At 48.2% G+C, this 20,593-nt stretch overlaps 1 protein-coding gene across 2 annotated transcripts in view; it reads right to left on the bottom strand.

Annotated features, from left to right (window-relative positions):
- The window catches only part of PLXNA4 (plexin A4), a 504,022-nt gene that overhangs the window by 248,014 nt on the left and 235,415 nt on the right, over positions 1–20,593 (bottom strand). The gene's annotated exons all lie outside the window — the stretch shown is intronic.

Below are 20,593 nucleotides of genomic sequence, written 5' to 3' on the forward strand. Positions count from 1 at the left end.
TTGCTCCAAGCCCCATCCAACCTGACCTGAGACACTGCCAGGGATGGGGCAGCCAAAACTTCCTTAGGCAACCTAGTCCAGAATCTCACCATGCTCACTAGTGAACTTTTCCCCTGTCTCCTCACTTTAAGGATAAATCAGATTTAACTGATTGTTCTGGTCCCATTAAACATGAGTGAACTGGAGAATAACAATTGAGAGACTGCTTGTTTTCATCTGGCACTATCACTGTGTTACTGTCATTGTCTGGACAAATGTACTGAGCTGAAAATAAGGGAACAAAGGGCAGAACTTGTGGTGATGATGACCAAAAGATAAAAAAAAACCATGCAGGAATCTGCAGGACTGACTCACTCCAATGCTAGTCAGACAATATTATTGTCCTTCTTGCTGATATTCCATGGGGCAATGTATTACTGCAGAATGTACAATACAACACAGACTATTTCTCTTGTTGATTACATGTATCAGATATTGAGATCAGACCCACATAAATATGGCACTTTATGATTCCAGACACATCTCATAACTTAGGAGTAGCAATAACTGGAACTATGAGAAGGACCCAGATGCAACATCCCACTGGATCCCTGAGAGTGACACAGCAATACGGAAGGAAGTGTGCAGAACACCAGAGGGGTTTTTGCGTGTCTGAGAACAATTTCTAGAGACTAGGCTCAAAAGATCACAGGATGGTTTGTGTTGGAAGGGATCATCCAGTTCCAACCCCCTGCATGGGCAGGGACACCTCCCACCAGCCCAGGGGGCTCCAAGCCCCATCCAACCTGACCTGAGACACTGCCAGGGATGGGGCAGCCACAGCTTCCTTGGACAACCTGGGCCAGGCTCTCACCACCCTCAAATTCAAGAATTTCCTCCCCATCTCCAACCTCAATCTCCCCTTTCTCTCCAAGTTTTAACCCATTTCCCTTCTCCTCTCCCTACCCCCCCGTGTCCAAAGCCCTCCCCCAGCTTTCTTGGAGCCCCTTCAGATATTGGAAGGTTGCTCTAAGGTCCCCTGGGAGCCTCCTCTTCTCCAGGCTGAACAACCCCAATCCCTCAGCCTGGCTTCCCAGGGAGGTGCTCAGCCCTCTGAGCATTTGAGTGGCTCTGCTCTGGACACCTTCCAGGAGCTCTGTGTCCTTCTGCTCCAAGCCCCATCCAACCTGACCTGAGACACTTCCAGGCATGGAGCAGCCACAATTTCTCTGCACAACCTGGGCCAGGGTCTCACCACTCTTACAACAAAGAATTTCTTCCTGAAATCTCATCTCAATCTTCCCTCTTTCAGCTTAGAAACTACCAAAGTCCTTGGTTTGCAGCTGTGCACTTCATAGCTGAATAAAAAGCACCCTTCCCATCCAAAGGAAATAACAAGTCATGGAGAATTTATGGTATCAAACCCATAAATTTATGGTATCAAAACCCATTCCCACTCTTCCCTGGTGAAGTCCATGAGCTTGTTGCTTCTGTATCAACCTTTCAGAGCCTGAATCATCCTTGATATTAGGAAGGCAAACAGAGAGGAAGAAAGGGAATGACAAAGGGTCTGGAAAGCCTCTAGGAGCAAAGGGCAGCAATGATACTCAGATACTTATCTTTACCCTTCCCCTATGTCCCCACCTGCTGTATGACAACAAAGAAATATTATTCCCCCCAGGAAAGGCAGGGGAATGAGGCAGAGAGGAGTTAGAGGGGTTCTGTGACATCAAAGGGTGTGGAGGGTGCCCAGGGATGCTCAGGGAACCACAGAAGTGGGTGCCACTTGCAGGTATTGGCTTTTGGGCTGCTCAGATGACACGAGAGGATTTGCAGTCATCTTGATGGATCTCCTGATGACAGCAACACACTCCACAGCATCAACACATGCAGAGGTCAGAGCCTGAAGTCCAGCCCTGAGCATCCTGGCTCTGATTGCCTGGGAGGAGAGGACTCATTGGTGTCCATGGTCCAGATTCATGGAGGAATTCAGCTCCTCTGAGTCTCTCTTCTTGGAAGTGGACATGGCTGTGATTCCCTCGTGAGGACAAGGGCAAAGAGGCCAAGGGGCTCAGGGTGAATATTCCACTTAGAAGAAAAGGAGGAGACAGAGAGGGCTGGAAGTTGAGGAATTCCAGAGCAGCTGGAATGCCCCCACAGCAGGAATCTTTCCTATGTCACACGGAGCCTTCCCAGCACCAAGTTCTGACTCTCAGGGAGTATTTACTGAACTTTGTCTGCTGTTCCAGCTCTGCTTTTCTCCCCCTTAAGTCCCTTGTGACTGCTTGTCCCTGTCAGGGCTCCAGAAGCTCCTTGCTCTCTCTGGTGCTCACTCTGCTAAACAAACTTTCTGTCTTTGCTGCTTTGACCTTGATTTTCCAGCATCACCAGGGGCAGATCAGTTGGCTGCTGGATAGGGAAGAAGCCAATTATCACCCCAGGGCTCAGGCACTGTCCTCAGCCTTTGCCAGGCCCCATTAGAGGAGCAAGAGCTCAGAGATGGAAGAGGGAGGCTGGAGAAATAGTTGGCTGGGGTTAAAAAAACCCCACAGAGAGAAGGCAAAGCCCCCAGGGATCTCCTCTGTGCATTTGGGGCAGGTAAAAGATTACAGAGGATTCACACCAGGAACACAGAGTGACTGGGAAGTGATTTAACAGCTATTGCTGGCCTAATTGCCTGCAAAATCATTATTTTGCAGGGGGGGGGGGGAAGGAAGGGAGGAACAGAGCTCATTCAAGCCTACATGTGCAAACACACACACGTGTACACACAACCCAATGACTTCAAGTGTAGAAATATCTCTCTCTCTCTCTTTAAACCTAAGGCAAGAGAAAATTCAGAAGGCCAGAAAGTCTGGCAGATATTCACCCATGCTGCATGGACTGTGCAAGCCCTGTGCCAGCAAGGAGGGAAATATTACAGCTTGAAGCCAGAAGTCTGCCCCTTAGCTCAAGCCATCCCTTTACCTGCCTTCAGCTCTGGCTTTTATAGGTTTGACCCCAGGCACAGAGCCCAGAGGGTCTCCACCTTCCCTACACATTCTTCTCAGTCCTGAGCATCAAACAACATAACAGCAATTTCTCCTTGGGAGAGATTTATTCCTGCCTCCCAGGCTCCTACCAGAACCATGGCATTTAGGTGAGCAAAAAATAAGAGGAGCCTGTGAAGGGGAAAGGAGAAGATTCTCACCAAAACCTCCAAGTTCTCACCACTAAAGTCAGGGAAAGAGATTCAATCCCTGGTGGGAAAGCTCCCCAAGTTGCCAGTTGCAGGGAATTTTAAGCACACCCCAGCCATGTGCCCTGTTCTCCCTCTTCTTCTTTGTTGGCATCAGCCACAAACCCCACGTAGAGCTGGAGTTCTTCTGAATTATGGGATTATGGATATTCTTCTATTCAAGATGCCCCTATTAGGCTGTGGGATCAGAGCCTGACTGACAGTCCAGTGAGGATTTCTCCTTGAAACTTCCTGTGAGCTACAAACCTCTCTGCAAGGCAGGAGGGAGGGGAGCACAAAGCAATAGAAGGAAGGGACACCAGGACCATACAACAACCTCAAAATGCTCAGTCCACCCCAACCAGACATGTGCACACTCCTCCACAAACACATTTACCCCCTCTAGTCCAGGAATCCCTTTTTTCCCTGCTTACACATCCATCCTGGACAGGCAGATGCTCCTTGGACCACAAGATGCTCCAACCAGCACCCAGCTTTTCCTGCTCTCCTTTACCCCAACACAAATGTGCAGAGCTCCTGGGGACCAACATGCTCAGGCTGCACATCCCTCCTGCTTCCCAGCAGGCTGCACTCCCTGGGTTCTGTTCTGCAAAACCTGCTGCTATTAAAACATCAGCATGATGCTTCCCCCGAAGGTCAACTCCCAAAGGACCAATTCTGGCAGCTGTTTGTTTGTTTGTCTGAACGTTATCTAGGTCTGGCTGTTTATTTACATCCATTGAAGTAGCAGACAATAAATATCCTCTCCCAGCAGCAAACAGATGCTTGCACTTGAATGTTCTGGCTAGGGCTGACTTAAAAACGATCTCCTTAATGAGCAAACAACACTATTAATCTTTAAAGGCACAGACTCTGGCCTTCACTGAGCTCTCACCCTGGCTATGGCTAGCTCTATAGGCATCCTGGCAAGTAGCCCATGGGCCTGGGAGATGAAAGAAGGTAAAAGATACCTATTATCACTCAGCTGGTTCTGTTCAGCATTATCTGGGTCTTCCCAGCTGCTGGGGGATCCACAGGAGGGTGATGCTTGAGCACCCTCTCCCAGACAAGCTGGTGGCAGATGACTCAATCTAAGAGGGAGAGGGGGTTTAAAGGTTGGGATCAGATGGTTATTGCAGAGAGGGACACAATAAGCCTTTCCAAATTATAGGTATGGATTCAAAAGGGTCAGAGAAAAAGCAGTAGGGGTTGGGGAAAAAAAGAAGGAATTGAGGCTAACAGGCACTTAGTCCCATTGCTGGAAGATAAACCATGATCATGGCAAAAAGCAAATATCCCTTTAAGCTCACCAGAGCACCAGAAACACTTCTCTGCCAGACTGGAGCATTGATCCTGTCCCAGGAGGTCTGGGAGGACCATGTCCTTCCATCGTGTTGATCTTCCATTCATCTGGATAGGGATGGTCTCTTTTGGAAAGCCTCCAACTTTGGAAGCCAGGTAAGCAAGTGATGAGGTGACTGACCACACCAGCAAAAGAGCTGGGAAAAGCTCTTCCAATCTCTGTGTCTACATCAGTAAAATAGTATAGGAGGAGTTATCTGTAAAGGGACCCCGTGTCTGCTAAAATCCATCACACACACCAGATGTGCTTCAGGAGCTTTACTTCAGACCTACCAAAGCCTCATCCTGGAGACTGAAGCAGTGTTTGGAGCTCATTAACAGCATCCAGGGCTGTTTTATCCAAGAAAAATCCAGTTCCTACACTTTAAGCCTACTCTGCTGTTTGACTCACAGCAAATTAAAACCACACAACTTTTTGGCTTCAAATTTCTTGTCAGACTCCCATCAGAAGCACATTCCTGAATGAGGACTCCTGACTTACATTTTACTCTCCCCACAGCTTGGGCTGGTCACTGGCAGCAAAATTATGGAACATTTCCACTGTGCCAATTGAGCTCAGCTGTTTCCCACTCTTCTAAATCCATCACCTCCTGCCCAGAGCATCATTCCTGGCCCACTGAAGTCAAAACGTGACCCTTTTCATTAACTCCTTTGTAGAAAACATTTGAAACCCATCCAGGACTCCTGAGGGGGTGGTCAGGAGCAGGATCCTGATGGCCAACCCAGCAGACAGCAGGAGCAGACAGACACAGGTTGGATGAGAGTCATTACAAATAATTAAATGAATAACTAAGTGGAAGAGGAACTGGTGAACCATGGTTTTGCTCAGCCAACCTCTCCCTCCCCACTGCTTTGCTTTTTGTGCAGTGTCAGCAGCCCCCAAGGCTGATGAAGTTGAAGGGAATCCATCACTGCCAACCCCAGTGCTCCCAGTGGCTGCTCCAGCAGCTCCCTCTCGAGTCGTGCTGGTGGTTTATTTTGGCCATGAAATTGCCCCAGTTCCCAAGGGAGGTGATGAAGTAGCTGCCAGGGAAATTGTAAGGATGGATTTCAAAGGAATAACCCCACAGGCCCTTAGAATCCATTCCTCCTGCCTCCTCCTGGGTGCAAGGGCACCAACATGGCTGTAGCAATGCCCTTGAAAGAAGAAGAAATATTTTTGGGAAGGGAATGCCAGACCTGGCAGGACAATCTCTGTCCTCCCTCTATCCCGAGGCATCCCTCCTTTTTATTCCTTGCCTCTCCTTCTCCCAGGGCTTCTCACTGAAATCACCCTCATTATTTCTTGCTATTGGATTAAAGGTCTGCAAACTTCATTTCCAGGAGATCCAAGCAGCCCTGGAGCCCAGCACATCAATCCAAACTGCTCTGAGCAGTGCCCAACCACAGCCTTATGACTGCACAGGGGCTTTCATTGCTTTTCCAATATCAGCTCTTCCCACTTTTATGAACCTAATGTTTCCCAATGGGCTCTGGGACTGCTGGATGCCATTCCTGGCATGGTGAGGGGGCAAAGGCAGAGCAGGCAGTGGCTGATCTAATGTCAGGCTGTTATGATGATCATCTGTTTCTTCTTTCCCATTGATTGGAGTTGCATGATGTAGCTCTATTGATCTCAGCAGAGGCAGGGAAGGGGTTGGTGACATTCCCTGCTCCTCCTATTTCCCTCCACGCTTTGGCGTGTGTTTTTCCAGTCGAATAATCTGCTCCAATTTGCCTAAAGCTTATTAACAGGAGATCAATTTCTAATAAAACATGGCCTTTCAATAGCCCAGTCTATCCTCAGATCCAAAAAAAAAAGCCTTTAGAAACACTAATTGAAAAAGCAAGGGGTGAGGTAGCTTTTTCATGCCTAAGAGCAGCATCTCTCTTTTCTCTTGTGCAGGTATCTTAAGGTTCTGCTTGCATGGACAGTGCCAGCCCATCCTAAATCAGATCTCAGAGTACCCTCAGCCATATGGAGAGCAGGCTCCTGGCAAACCAGGTGTTTAATCTTCTAAACATTTATGTTTTCAATGCTCCCCAAACCCCAAAGTGTCATAACAGCAGCCACCACCACCAAGAGGTGATGTTAGCTGATCTGGAGAGTCAACCACAGCCTTTTGCTTCCAAGACCTACACCCTAAACTTGCAAGTCCCCCCCATTTTTTTATCCTTGCAATTTCCAAGAAGAATGATATTTCCACCCTTCTCCACAGGGACTTTTTTCCCAACCAGCAAGCCCCAGGATTTTCAAGAAAACAGAGCTTCCCTAGAATACTTCTGGCTAATCCCTGTCATCTGTAGGACTTGCCCTCTAATCCTCCCTCCTCACACCCTTGGCTGGGCTGGTTGCACAGGGCAGGACAAGAAGGTTTAATCCCTGCAGAGGAGTCACTTGCTGACCTCTCCTGTAATCCAGCCAGGATGGAAAATGAGGTCAAAGAGAGATGTGTCTGACAGCTACACAAGAGATCTCCCTTGCAGGGCACACCAGGGCAGAGGAGGCTTCTTCTTATTCCAGCAGGGCCAGGAGAAAGCTGAGCTGATGATGAGTTTTGGGTTCATGGCAGAGATGCTTTGATTTCCCAGTGGCTCAGTGTCTCACCACAGATCAAACATGCAATAATCTGGGGATACACTGTAAAGAACCTTCTGCTTTGGGCCAGAGGGTCTTGGAAGACAGGAAATGAGCTCCTAGCTGACACAGCTCCCCTTTTTTTTTCATAGTCCATGGCTGGTTCCCCACCAACATTTATAGCAAGAGATGCTCCCAGCTGCACTGGATTTATGATCTAAATTAGACATAAATAAAATACCAGCCTTTCATTCTGACTTTGGACATCACCTAACACAGTAGGTTTATGACTTTGACTCCCAGCATCATAAAAATCATAATCACAGCTTGAAGTGTTGCCAGCCAGGCTGTACCTTGTCTGCAGGGCTCTCCCCAAACTACAGAGCTGGACACAAAGGGTAAAAGGGAAGAAGATCATAGAATCATAGAATCCTAGAATTGGCTGGGTTGGAAGGGACCTCAGAGATCATCAAGTCCAACCCTTGATCCACTCCCACTGCAGTTCCCAGCCCATGGCACTGAGTGCCACATCCAGGCTCTTTGGAAATATCTCCAGGGATGGAGAATCCACCCCTTCCCTGGGCAGCCCATTCCAATGGCTGAGCACCCTCTCCAGAAAGAAATTCTTTCTCATGTCCAACCTAAACCTCCCCTGGCACAACTTGAGACCTCTTGTGCCCTCTTGTCTTGCTGAGAGTTGCCTGGGAAAAGAGCCCAACCCCCCCCTGGCTCCAACCTCCTTTCAGGGAGTTGGAGAGAGTGATGAGATCTCCCCTGAGCCTCCTCTTCTCCAGCCTCAACACCCCCAGCTCCCTCAGCCTCTCCTCACAGGATCTGTGCTGGATCCCTTCACCAGCCCAGTTGCCTCCTTTGGACCTGCTCCAGCACCTCAATCTCCTTCCTGAGCTGAGGGGCCCAGAACTGGACCCAGGACTCAAGCTGTGGCCTCCCCAGAGCTGAGCACAGGGGCAGAATCCCTTCCCTGGACCTGCTGGCCACGCTGTTCCTGAGCCAGCCCAGGATGCCATTGGCCTTCTTGGCCACCTGGGCACACTGCTGCCTCCTCTTCAGCTTCCTGGCAATCCAAACTCCAAGGTCCCTCTCTGTCTGGCTGCTCTCCAACCCCTCTGTCCCCAGCCTGTAGCCCTGCACGGGGCTGTTGGGACCAAAGTGCAGGACCATGTCCTTCCTCTCCCCCACCAGGGAGAACGTGTCAGGTGTGTGGAGCTTTGACATTCAGGAGCCAATTGACAGAAGACCCCAAGTTTGAAGGCAGGGTGTACACACGCTCCCCTGGCTCTCCCTGATTGATAAATTAGACACTCACCAACCCCGTGCTAATCAATGCAAATCATTAGTTTGTAACAACACAAGGCAAGCTCGGCAGAGCTCATTTTTCAAGGTAATGGCCTGCCAAGTGATCAGTGTTCAGCAACAAGCCCTGCCAGGCCATCCATTAACTGCTGGCACTCACCTATGGCATGGAGTTGAGGCCTCTGATGTCCACCAAGGACTGGGTTGTGCTGGGCAAGAGCCAAAACCCCAAACCTGCTATTCCCCCTCCTTCCTTTCCGTGAGGCATCAAAGGTCCTGGCCCTTGCCAGACTTTGCTGCCACTTGGTCCCAGGCATCTGGGCTGCACATGTTCTTGCTGCCCATGAATGCTCATTCTCCACTTACCCCAACCCTGCAAACTAAAATTCAAGTCATTTGAGACTGAAAATTTGTGCTTGTCCCTCTCCCAGTGGAAAGCAAAACAAGCACTGACCTGCAGATATGTCCTGGGAAACTTCACCTTGATAGAGGTGGCATCTCTAAGAGCTACAGGCTGCACCAGGCATGGGTTTGCCCAAATTCAGATGAGATTTTAAACACTCCAGCCCCCAGGTTTTAACTCCAAACTTTTGGCTTCAGGTCTTTGCAAGCATTGCCCAGCCCAGTGAGCAGCCTGAGAGAATGAAACTGCAACAGGGGAAGACCTGCATTGACCTTTCTTTCTTTGACCATCAGAGCAAAGGGAGAGAAGGAACATGAGACAACTTCTCCTTCTACAAAGGAGCCCTTGGAACCTCTGTGTTTGCCTCCCAAGCTCCACAGAATTTCAGTCCTACTGGCAACAGAACCATCTCTTCATCCATGGGTTGCTTTCTCAGGTACATGTCCTACCACAGATGCTCTGTAGAGCATCTCTAGGTCCTCCATGGAGAATAAGGGTTCTCTATTTGATGTTTCCAGAGTTACATCTCAGTGTTCACAGGGAGGATCCCATCTCTGGATGCTCATGTTTATGATCCCTCAAAGCTCATCCTAGTGCCACCGAATTCCTGTGCACTTCAGTGGGGGTTTTTTTGGGTCTCTCTGGAGCACACTGATGGCTCTACAGCAATAAAATCATCTCTGGTTCCTCACAACACCCTATTCCTTGAGCTGAGAGAGAATTCCCTGGACCTCTTAGCTCTGTCTTCTGGTACATCATGGAATTGTTCCAATTTCCCAGGGTGCAGGAGTTCAGATGTCCATAGAGCCACTGGCCATGGCAAGAAGATCTCCCAGCACTTTCAATTTCTCCCAAACCAGTGGAATTTCATGTCCAGCATTATGGGGAGGGGACAGCTGGTTTTTAGATGTTTCCCACATTTCTGCCCCCACTCCTGCTCTTCAGACTGTGAAAAAATGCTTTCAGTCAGAGTGGGTTCTGATTGAGATTGAGGGATCAAAACCACACACACAAGAAGGATGATGAAACTGGAATTTTTACACATGAGAGCAGGGGTGGCAGCTGCTGATGTGAACAACCCAAAATACTCTGCTCAGCTTTTAAGCAGGAATATGTGTGAATGGGGCTGACCAGCAACAAAAATCTCAACATTGTTGGCCCGAAGCATAAATCCTTACATGGGATTGCTCAGAAATTGAGGCAGAGAGTACTATGGGATGGGACGAGGACAGATGGATCTCACCAGGGGCTGGATCATGAATACAAACCCTTGATAAGTGTCTGTTCATGACCAGATTCCTCCCAGAGATGAGCTCATCCTCCCCGTGCCGGGAACGCAGTGACCCGGAGGGATGGGGGCCCCGTGGAGGGGGGTGCAGGGCAGCACCACAAAGGACCCTTTGATTTTAGGGCCAGAGACACCCCCGGATCCTCATGACACTAAGTCATTTGAAATGCAGCCAGCTGGCCTTTGGCAAGGGGTGGCAATGCCTATGTGTGGAGACCGGGGCACCCAGATGGATACATGGGCAGGAGACATGGATGAGCACGGAGAGCAAAGCAGACATCAGTATGGAAGCATGAAAGAGGGGGGAAATATTCATAGAATTATCTCACAGAAGCAAAGACTTGTTTGGGTTGGAAGGGACTGAGGTGATGAGGATCACCCAGTTCCAAACTCCTTGCCATGGGCAGGGACATCTCCCACTTGATCAGGTTTCTCCAAGCCTCATCCATCCTGTCCTTGACACGAGAAGGGATGGGGCAGCCACAGATTCTCTGAGCAACCAGGATCTCACCACCCTCACAGCAAAGAATTTCTCCCTAATGTCTAACTTAAAGCTTCCCTGTTCCAGTTTTAAGCCATTCAAGTAGACAAAAACAACCCAAACAAAACAGGGGCTTGGAGGCACCTAAAAACACATCCATGGATGTGTATACACATCCTGCCCACCAAGGGCAGGCTCTGTGTAGGCTGAGGATGCACTCACCAAGGTGTTATGGGGTCTTGGTGACAAGCAAGGGGCCATGGGGTGATGTCAAGATGAGCAGATGCAGGCACCCAGTGAATATTCACCCCCAGCAGAGGCTGGGGTGGGGGCATGTGTGGGCAGCACAGGCATCCCAGCAAAAGGATCATTTCCCTGAAGCAGACATGAGGAGTCTGGTCTGGATATGGGTGTTAACACACAGCTCAGTTCTGGCCATCAGCAAGGGCAATGAGCTCAATCATCTTTTCATAGGGGATGAGCTCCCCTGGGAAGCCAGGCTGAGGGATTGGGGTTGCTCAGCCTGAAGAAAAGGCTCCCAGGTGAGCTTAGAGCAACCTTCCAATATCTGAAGGGGCTCCAAGAAAGCTGGGGGAGGGCTTTGGACACGGGAGGGGGGTAGGGAGAGGACAAGGGAAATGGGTTAAAACTTGATGAGGGGAGATTTATGCTGGACATTAGGAAGAAATTCTTGAATTTGAGGGTGGTGAGACACTGGAAGAGGTTGTCCAAGGAAGTTGTGGCTGCCCCATCCCTGTGTTCAAGTGTTCAAGGCCAGGTTGGATGTGGCTTGAGCACCCTGGGCTGGTGGGAGGTGTCCCTGCCCATGCAGGGGGTTGGAACTGGATGAGCTTTAAGGTCCCTTCCAACCCAAACCACCCCATGATTCCATGAGCTGTCACTTCCCACCTTGGAGATGCACAGACATGTTTGCAATTTCCCTTTCCAGCCTATCAGGGGCTGACCAAAGCTCCTGCTTTGCTGAGAGTTTGGGTATTTTCACCACCTTCTCTGAACCCAACAAATAATCCCAGAGTTTGTATCACTGGGGAAGTAAGATTCTATGTTCCTGAGCTGAAAGTTGTGTCATGTGCTGGTCCTAAATGACCCCAGAGAGATGCAGATGCAGATGCAGAGAGTGATGGAGCTGGGAGTGTGTAACTGGAAACAGAGAAATCTGGGATTTGGAGCTCTATGCTCATTCCCCTGCTAAAATCCATGATCTTGGGTGGGTGGATGGAGTGGTGACTTGGGAACAATTCCTGTCAGCAAGGTGGGGAGACTTTATCTCCAAGTCCAGGAGAAAGGGGAGCCTGAAAGAGAAGCTTTCTAAGGAAATCAGCCAGTCCAGCCTCTCTGTCCAGTCCTTTTTTTTCAGCTGACATCCCTGGGGCTGAGGATGAGATAAGGAGGTCCCACATATCTCTGGGTCCCAGCCCCACTGACAGGGTTGGGATCTGCCAAGGTTATCATAGTTCAGTTCCTGGCTCTTTCAGCTCCTGGGCTTCTCAATGCCAAGATGACCTATTAAGAACTTAATATGAGATAAGAAAAACATCCCTTGAAGCCTTTCTAACCTTCATAATCTATGTTTATCCACAGGAAAAAAAAAATAAAGAAGAAAATAAGAGAAAGGGGGGAATGCTTATCTTCTAATATTGCCTCAGATAAAAGGGAAGTGCCATCTGGAGACAAAGCTCCACATCTGCCCTTTCTCCCCCTTCCATGAAATCAGCCAGAAAACTGATCCAGTGCTGAAATAGGGGATGAGACCTCTTCCATTGACCTCCCCTAGACTGATCCTCCACTGGAGGCTGATCCACCAACAATTCCTCTGCTTTTCTCTCTGATGTCTGACCAAGGGAGATGTCACTCTGAAGTCCAGCCTCAACACCAACCATCTTTCTCACCAGTCAGTCTGAAATAAGTAGAAGTTTTCCCAAAAAGTGCCACCTCTTCTATCAGCCAACCTCCATAAAAACCAAATCCCTCAGCTCTGTCTCACTGAGGTCTTCAGCTTCCTGAGGCTTCTTCTCATCTCCCATCAGCTTCTCCCTCAGTAGTGACCCAAAGCCACTCCTTATGCTTTTTTTTTTTTTTTTCCAAAGCCACCAGACAATTTGTTGGTCTTCTCCAACATCACTTGGTTGTATTCACCTGCACCTCTAACAGTGAGCTACAGAAATTTGTCACCTCCAAATAGAGAGACAACCACTCCTCCAAACTCCTGCAGAATAGACCACACCAAAGACATCTTTGCTCTGTTCCTCCCTCTCCATCTCCTCCTGAAATGATCACCAACAGCTTGTGGCAGCTTCCAAAAGACCCTCATGCACTTCTTTTTATCGAGTTATCAAAATCTCCCCCAGCATCCCCAAAACTGAGAGCTACTGTGGTGATCCCACAGGGATCCAGCCCCTCCTGAGGATGCTCCATGAGCAAAGGTGGAGGACAAGAGGGAAGCATGATGATGGCCCTCATTCCTCCTTTGCTAAAAGAGTAAAGAGAGGGGGACACAGGGCCTTGCAGCTCTGGGAGAGGAGGATGAAGGTCCCTTAGCATATAGGGATGATATAATAAGACAGAAGAAAATTCCCACCTGTTCCAGAGAGCAAAGAAAATATGGGCCCAAGTCTAACACAGTGAATTACATCAGAGACCACTGGATATGGAGCAGTAAATATCAACAGTCCTCTTTCTCAGCACCCTCCTTTCCACAACCTCTTGTTCCAGCCTAATGTTCCACATTCTCCTTTATCATCTTCTTTGTCTCCATGGTTAGAACAAGGGACTTAAAAAAAAATCAGAATCTTAAACCTTAACTGAGCCCTGAACTGGCCTGGCCGTGTGATTTTAGAGATGTCATCTACACTCTGAGTGCTTCAGGTTCCACATATTTCATTGGAACACTTGTGTGCTGGATGCTTTTTAGGGATGCAGGAAAAGGAGGTTCTTGAGACATGAAATGTAAAGTCAAAAAATATCACCAGAGTAGAATGGGTCACTGTGCATCCCTCAGCTCAGAGAGTGACATGGAGGAAAACAGAATATTGGGTGACCAGACACCCATGGCTCTCCAGTCATTATTAGGGGACCTCCAGAGAGGGCTGGGGAGGATAAACATTGATTGGTATTGGAAATCTTCAAAGCAAAAGTATTGTGGAAGTGAATTAATTGTTACTTCCAATAGCCTAAGAATAGCAGGCACCTCCAGACCCTTACTCACAGGGTACATCAATCAGAATTAGCCAAATGTGTATTCCAAGCCCTTGATTGAATTATCTAAAAGTAATTCAAAATAAATGTAAAAAGAACAGGGCAGCAGGCACTTTTGAAATGCCAGGAAATCACCCACAAGGAAGAGGCACAGACTGGAAATAAAGCAGTCGAGGACAGCAGGGAGTGATTTCCTCCCATCCAAACCCACCCCAGCATCTGCAGAACATCAGCCCAGCTCTCTGGGAGTGAAGCTGACCAGGTTTTGGAGGAAACAGGACCCTCCAGGAGCACTTAAAAGGATTAGGAGGTCTGCTGGGACCTGTCCTCAATGAGCTGCACAGCACAGAGGGCAAGGCACGAGGCACAATCAAGAGAGAATTAAGAAAGGCAGAGGGATTTAGAGAGTGAGTGCTGACATATTATTCCACTTAGACAGAGGTAGGGGACTCCTGGGAAAGGGGAAAGTCTGTCTGAGTGGTTCAGGTTGGGGGCTGGCTGCTGAGCTGGGAATCAGATCCTAGATCAAGCTGTTGGGGAGATGGAGTTGTCCCAGTCACAGGAGTTAAAATGGATTTTGTGAGTTTAACACAATCTATGGCACTGAGCTGGTCCCCAAACCCCTCACCTCATGGAACTCCAGGGGGAATATGAAATGGAGGGAAATTCAGAAAGTAGAGAGCCTGCAAAAGCTGAGCATCATCCTGAAGGATGCTTTGGCTGAGCCAAGTAATGCCCAAGCAGGAGAGCCCAGCAGGGATCATAGAATCATAGAATCATAGAATCCTAGGGGTTGGAAGGGACCTCGAAAGATCATCTAGTCCAACCCCCCCTGCCAGAGCAGGGCCCCCTAGAGTACATCCCCTAGGAACGTGTCCAGGAGGGTTTTGAATGTCTCCAGTGAAGGAGACTCCACAACCCCCCTGGGCAGCCTGTTCCAGGGCTCCGTCACCCTTACAGTAAAAAAATTTTTTCTGATATTCAACTTGAACCTCCTATGCTCCAATTTACACCCATTACCCCTTGTCCTATCACTGGTCACCACTGAGAAAAGCCTAACTCCATCTCCCTGACACTCACCCCTTACATATTTGAAAACATTGATGAGGTCACCCCTCAGTCTCCTTTTCTCCAAACTAAAGAGACCCAGCTCCCTCAGCCTTTCCTCATAAGGGAGATGTTCCACTCCCTTAAGAAGAGGTATTTTTCTTCCAACAGGACCAAGGTGCAGGTCAACAATTCACTCTTGGTGCCCTTTATTTTCCCCCAGACCCTTCCTTTATTTTTGTTAGTACCAGAGCAACAACCTGTTGCTGTCTAAGACAGGTAGTTACATTTCTTCTAATGGAAGAGATCAAGGTGTCTGAACTCTAAAAGTAACATCAAATCAGGGAGTCCTCCACCTTCCAAAGCTCTGTGAGTTGCTCTTTACCTCCCCTGCTCATCACCATTATACAAGTGGTCCATCCCTGGTCACGTATCAGTGGACACCAACCAACAGGTCCTGCCTGAAAACTTCTGGGAACAACACACAGGCATTCCTGGGGTGGTTGCTAGCAGAAACCATACCCCAGACACCACTTCTATGCTTAGACAGCAGAATTTGGGAAAAATCCCAGAGCTGCTTCTCAGGGATGCTCAGGGCACCGCTGTGTTTTGGGTCCCTGGGCCACATAGAATTTTATAGAATATTTCAAGAAAGGCAGAGAGAGTGGAGCAAGCCCAGCTGCATCTTTGCTGATGGAAAGGGGGTGGAAGAATAGTTTGGGAATGATCGTGTGCCTTCAACTCCCTCCTCTACCTCCCCTAGGCCAGGGAGAGCCAGCAGATCGTGTGCCAAGGGATCACTTTCCTCTGGGACCTGGAGGTAACCCCAGCAATGAAACCCAAGCCAAAGCCATTTTACCATCAGGTCGTGGCAGGAGACAAAGCAAGGTCAGGAGTTCAGCATCAATACAGTAAGTGGCTGGCACTGGTGACACAAAAGACTCAGGGATCAGATTATACTTGGCCAGAGCTGCTTGGGGAGGGTGGCATTGAGATGTGTAATTATTCCCCCTTTTCATCTTCCACCTCAGTTCACACGCCTCTCCTGGCTTTGTCCTTCCAGAGGTTACCTCCAAGCAGGGTCCTGGCCAGGGAACCCTTCCCCAGCCACAAAGTAGAGGTGGGAGAGCAATTAAATGATGAGGGATGTCAGGTTTCTTGTAGCCTTTCCACTGAAATCACAGAATTGTCACAGCTGGAGAAGCCCCTAAGATCATCAGATGTCTTGGGCTTCAGCAGAATCACTTCAGGTGTTTCTGTCAGCTTCAGGCTGGAGTAGTGAATTTACTCAGGGTTTACACACCAGGAGCATCAGCAGCTCCAGAGGAACTAAAAAGGACTAAAAGGATGAGAGGAAAAGAAACAGGACCTCAAATCTCCTAAGCAGCAGCAGCTCTTTTTCCTCCAAATCCTCCCAGAGTGTGGTGGTGCTAATGGATCATATTCCCAAAGTTTTAGGGAATAAACCTGGTCTAGTAGGAGGTGTCCCTGCCCATGGCAAGAGGGTTGGAAACAGATGGCCTCTGAGGTCCTTTCAATGCCAAACCAGTCTGGGATTTTGGGATTCTATGGAATTCATAGTCAGGGAGATATAATATGCCCATGGATTTTTAGGCACGCACAGATCTTTATCCAAACAACAGCTTGAAATACCTGAAGTACTGAGGATTTCCTTGAAAAAAAGCCTCCTTATGGGAATTACCATTTGCTCACTCAAAGCCCTTTTGAGGGAAAACCTTCTGTGTTTCAGGGGTTTCCTTGTGGTGAAATTAGAGCAGTTGCAGGAAACTGAGACAAAAGGCAGTAACCTCAGGTTTGGAGAGCTTCACACTCCCTTGAGGTTGCTTCACAAAGACCACGAGGAAACAGATTTAAAAGTGCCTGGAGCCCACTTTCCTTTTTTTTTTTTTTTCTCTCTCTCTAGAGATCTCCCTCATGAGACAGAAATGGTGGGAAAAAAGGGCTTTTTAAGAGCTGCTTAGCCAACACTCATCAAGTTACATCCAAGGTTTTCTTGGTCTATGGGAAATGATGGAAAAAGCAGAGGAGGCAAGTGGCAATTCCTGTGTGTCCACGAAGGAGAAAAGTTCAGGAATGAGCTTTTAGTTGTATTTGGTCACTTCTAGTCCAAAATGCTCTTTTTTTTTTGGTCGAAGCTTCTCTGCATGTGCAGCAGATGGCGCAGCTGCAGTGGCTGTCCCACTGCCACCCACTGCCACCCACTGTCACCCACTGTCCCCACTCCATCCCCAGGGCCATCTGAAAGAGCATCTCTCCCTAGCTGGAGGTCTCATCCTGCTTTTTTTCAGCTGGGATTTGCAGCATGCACCCCATCTCTGGGTTTGGAGAACTCTCAGACAGCTGAAAGTGGGCCACCAGCTGTCCTAAGAGGGGGGACACTTCCACAGAAGCCCCAGCTCTGTTCTGAAGAGATGGATGTGTCATAAACCCCCCCTCCCCACTGGTGCCTCCTGAGACAGTGGCATCATTGACTGAACCCATCCTGAGCCCCCCAGCCCTCCTCGGGATGCTTAAAATGGGGTGAGACAAAGGACAAGCTACAAAATGGGCCACGGGGAGCAATTCAGTGTTGGCTCAGGTGCTTCATTTCCATACCAGGAGGGAAAAACCATGGAGGGCTCTGATGCCAGGCTGGGGAATGGGGACCAGAGCCTGACCAGCTGGCCCAGCAGCCAGGAGCTGACCTCCTCCCACTGCCTTGCACCCTTCTGGGTCCAACTGCATTCATCAGAGCAGACTGGAGCTTCTCATCATGGTTATAATGGTTCCCACTGGACTACTATTTCTGTCCGGGAGTGACAGAGGAAGGCAGTGTGAAGCCTTTATTTTTGGGACTCCAGGCTATCTTTGCAGGCTTTGTGATTTAAAGGGACGTGCCTGCTCCCTTTATGACAATCGACTGCTTCTTCTCTCATCTTCAAAGGCTGAAGCTAAAACTGATTGCTCTGCCAATTTTGTGCTGGGCCAACGACTCCTCCCTACCCCTCTGTGTTGAGTAAAGATGATCATCCCTCTTGTTTTTCTTAATTCTTTCTTTCTTTCTTTCTTTCTTTCTTTCTTTCTTTCTTTCTTTCTTTCTTTCTTTCTTTCTTTCTTTCTTTCTTTCTTTCTTTCTTTCTTTCTTTCTCTCTTTCTCTCTTTCTCTCTTTCTCTCTTTCTCTCTTTCTCTCTTTTTCTTTCTTTCTTTCTCTCTTTCTTTCTCTCTTTCTCTCTTTCTCTCTTTCTCTCTTTCTCTCTTTCTCTCTTTCTCTTTCTCTCTTTTTCTTTCTTTCTTTCTCTCTTTCTTTCTCTCTTTCTCTTTTTCTCTCTTTCTCTCTTTCTTCCTTTCTTTCTCTCTTTCTTCTTTCTCTCTTTCTCTCTTTCTCTTTCTCTCTTTCTTCCTTTCTTTCTCTCTTTCTCTCTTTCTTTCTCTCTTTCTCTCTTTCTTCCTTTCTCTCTTTCTTTCTTTCTTTCTCTCTTTCTTTCTCTCTTTCTCTCTTTCTCTCTTTCTCTCTTTCTTCCTTTCTTTCTCTCTTTCTTTATTTATTTATTATTTATTTATTGCTATTTATTTCTCTTTAAGTATTTCTTTCTATTTCAGTATTTCTTTCTATTTCTTTCTATTTCTTGCTTGCTTGCTTACTTGCTTTTTCTGCTTTCCTTATGCTCTCTTGGAGGAGGACAAGAATGCTGCTCATAAAGAAGAAGAAACTTGTGTTTGTACACAATCTCTCAGCAGCTGGGAAAGAAAACACAGAGTGGAAAATATTATCCTGCGTGGAAATATTATTATCCTGTATGGAAATATTATTATCCTGCATGGAAGCAGCTTGGCAGCTCGTGGGGAAGGAACTACACGGGGAGGGACACGGAATAAGGAGAAAGAGTTAAAGAAGTTTTTTGGTGGCCATGTCCTAGAGCACTCTTTGCAGTTGCCTTTCTCCACCCATCCCCCAAACTGGGAGCTCTTCAAAGCTTTTTGCCCTCAGCCCATGGCCTTGGAAACAGAGCAGAGACAGCCACAAGCAGCCTGCCAGCAGCCAGCTGCCACCTTTGTCCCTGCGGTAGCACTAAAAGGCACAGCTGGGAAGTGTCTGGGGGATTTGTTGCCTCTTTTTTTTTTTTTTTTTTTTTCCCTTTCTTCTGAGAACAGTCTCTTTTTTCTTTTTCCTGGAAACACATTTTTCAAACCCAAATTTGCCCAAGCCTTTGGAGGAAGTCCCTGCATTTCTTCCCCACAGCCACAGGGTGTCAGCAGCTCTATGGAATGGGTCCCCTCTTGGAATCCCAACTCCCTGAGATGTCCCAGGGCTGGAGCAATGCTTTGGGGTGGGTTTCATCCTGCTCTATCTCTCCCATCAGAATTTCCACTGAGTAAAGGAGAACCTTATCCTACAGGATGCTGCCCAGGATTTTTTCAGAGCTCCCAGCACAGTGGGAGAGGAGTTTGGGCAATGTCAGTTCAGAGAAATGATCCAAGTGGTGGCATGACTTTAAGGGGCATTTGGGGTTCTGGGAGAGAAAAAAAAACCCACAAGGGTGAAAAGGAGATTGTCTGAATTTCCAAATTCCTGTGTGTGTGAAGGTCTGAGTCCTACAAACTATTGGTAAGGGGATTCAGGGAGATGGGGGTCAGCCAATTCAGACCCCAAACACCCCACTTACAACCACATGAGTGCCTTATTTGAGTGTTTCTGACCACCAAACAAAGAATTTTGCTATATCCTGAGTTAAAAATTCTCCTCTGACTTTCCAGCTTAACCCAGGGAGGGAAGGAGCAGTGAGAAGCTCCAGCTCCAGGTCCATGTCCACAGCCACTCCTAACGCTGGGTGTCTGAGAGGAGACACAGAGGGCAGAGTCCTGTTCCAGTCCTTCTCTGTCCCTCATCCCATTTTGTGTCCCCTCTGTAAACTGGGAACAGTGAAATCTCCTTCCCTTCCAAAGCCTGAGCAGCACAAGGAAGGAATTGGATATTAGAAAGGTTGGATATTAAAAAGAATTTCTTTACAGAGAGGGTAATCAGCCATTGGAATGGGCTGCCCAGGGAAGGGGTGGATTCTCCATCCCTGGAGATATTTCCAAAGAGCCTGGATGTGGCACTCAGTGCCATGGGCTGGGAACTGCAGTGGGAGTGGATCAAGGGTTGGACTTGATGATCTCTGAGGTCCCTTCCAACCCAGCCAATTCTGTGATTCTATGAATTCTGATGAGGATGGAGCAACCCTCCAGGAGCCCTTCAGATCCCACATCTTCACCTCTACTTCCCAGACTGTGACAAAACAAGGTGCCACTTCTGCTCCCACAGCTCCAAGCAGGATATTTCAGATGCAAAGACTGAGGAGGAGCAAACTAAAACAACTTGCAAACAAACAGAGGAGGACTCAGCAACCCTGCTGTGTGTGGCTCCAGAGACCTCTCCCTGTCACCAGTTCCCTGCCTGCCTTCCAGGCAAGCACTAAACATGGAATTCCTGTTGTTTAACAGGGTTTTCCTGAAAATTAGACATCTCACCTAATGAGTCAGGCAGGTTTCCCCTCTAGTCAATGGAAAGAGACAGGTTTCACCCCAAGGCAATTGGTGCCACCCTAAAGAGGTGTCTCAGGCAGATGCCAGTTTCTCTCCATTACCTAAAAAACACCAACTCATTTTGATTTAATACTGATGACCAGCCCTAGCTGAGGCAAATTGCAGCCTGAGTGACTGGCTGGCATCTCACAGATGGACCATC

This window comes from Heliangelus exortis, chromosome 1 (assembly GCF_036169615.1).
Source record: "Heliangelus exortis chromosome 1, bHelExo1.hap1, whole genome shotgun sequence".
NCBI classification, from domain to species: Eukaryota; Metazoa; Chordata; class Aves; order Apodiformes; family Trochilidae; genus Heliangelus; species Heliangelus exortis.